The sequence below is a fragment of the Cryptomeria japonica genome, chromosome 1 (assembly GCF_030272615.1).
Source record: "Cryptomeria japonica chromosome 1, Sugi_1.0, whole genome shotgun sequence".
Classification (NCBI taxonomy): domain Eukaryota; kingdom Viridiplantae; phylum Streptophyta; class Pinopsida; order Cupressales; family Cupressaceae; genus Cryptomeria; species Cryptomeria japonica.
Window position 1 is genome coordinate 676,226,843 of NC_081405.1, and position 1,855 is coordinate 676,228,697.

Genomic DNA, 1,855 nt, shown 5'->3' on the forward strand with positions numbered 1-1,855 from the left:
ATTCCTCAAAGATATTTCTAACTTTCTAAGCACATAAATATGGAAAGATTTGGGTGAGCAAAGCAATGTGAGATAGTAGAACAACCTTAGAAATCACTTGTGTGTGTTTGAAGGTGTGAGGCAATGGCATTCATTATGAGTGACAAGGACTTGTTGTTTATAGGCATAGTTGTCCTCGCAATGTGCGTAAGCATTGATACATTGATATCATACAAAAGAGAGGCTAAGGGTAAGTGCACAAAGATGGTGGTCAAAAAAGGGGTATAAGTGGACACTTTTTTTCTGAAATCAGGTGAACCTGAATTTGGAGGCAAAATTTGAAAGTCATCCACTCAAGATATGAAGATAATCAAACAACAAATATTGTAGTACTCTAAATCTAGTTTCCAAACTACTAAACATTTTCAAAATTGGATGAGATTAAGGGGGTCAAATCCTTCACACACAAAAAAATGACCCTGATCTTTTCTGGAAAACATAACATAGTGTCTGACGTGCACATCAAAAAAGTCATAGTTAGATTTAGTATTTTGACAAATCCTTTGGCAAAAAGATAGTTAAGAGTTAGCACTAGAAGATGTGTATTTTTGTGTAATTTTTTGTTGAGTATTTTTTTTTTATGATTTTCCAATCGAGCACATCCTGAAAATTAGGTACCTGTTCGTGTGCGAAGCATAAGTTGCACTAAACAAATAGAAAGTACAATTATTTTTTTTTAAATTGTAAAGAATCAAGTGCACTACAATAATATATAAAGTTTTTTAAATTTGGATAATTATATCAAAAGTTATTCAAAAAATGGTGCACCTATGTCTGTGAGAACTATGGAGACACTGGTAAAAGAAAATCAATAATAATATGTTATTGTTGTTCAAATTGAAAAAAAATTATATGGTAAGAAAGCTTAGAAGATGGGTGAAAATATGGTGGCGATTTTAGAAATGCCCACTTGATGAAGTGTAAACCTGATGATGACAAAGTCGATAAACCAAGTTGATAAAATAAAACATGTCAAAAATGAGAGAAATGGAGGGAAATCAAACTTCCAAACCGTAGCTTTGTCATCCAGGCCTATTTCCAAGCCTAAATAGTCAAAAGCACGTATAGGGTACTTATGTTGTAAGTAGCGTGTACGCGCTCATTTTCCTATAAACAACGCATAGGCACTCTTTTTACTATAAATAGCACGTATGTGCTATTGTGTAATATGATATTCTATATATAATGTATATATACATATAATATATGTAATATATAATATGTGTATAATATGATATTGTATATATAATATGTGTACATACATATAATATATAATATATGTATATATATAATATATTAAACATATATATACAAATGTAAGTGTATTGTCTCCCCCTCTCAAACGCATACAAGGTGCCTCTCTCTCTCTCTCTCTCTCTCTCCCCCCTTCTCCCTTCCTCCATACCCCATCCCTCTCTCTCTCCCTCTCTCTCTCCCTTTCTCTCTCCCCTTCTCACTTCCTCCATACCCCATCCCTCCCTCTCTCCCCTTATCCCTTCCTCCATACCCCATCCCTCTCTCTCTCGCTCTCTCCCCTTCTCCCTTCCTCCATAACCCATCCCTCTTTCTCTTCTTCTCTCCCTCCCTCCCTCAGTACCCCACTACAACTGTGTCTGCACTTCTATAGAAGTAAGAGAATTTATTTCTTGTCTGCAACTTCCTCTTTGATTTTTATCATGTATGCTCTCCTAAGAAAATTGACTGGTGGATTTGTGTGTGTATATTGAATAGGAGAAATAGGGTTTGAAATTGAACCACAGGTGTATTACCATGACAAACAAGGAAACCTGCAGCAATATTCTTCTTGAATTTGTTT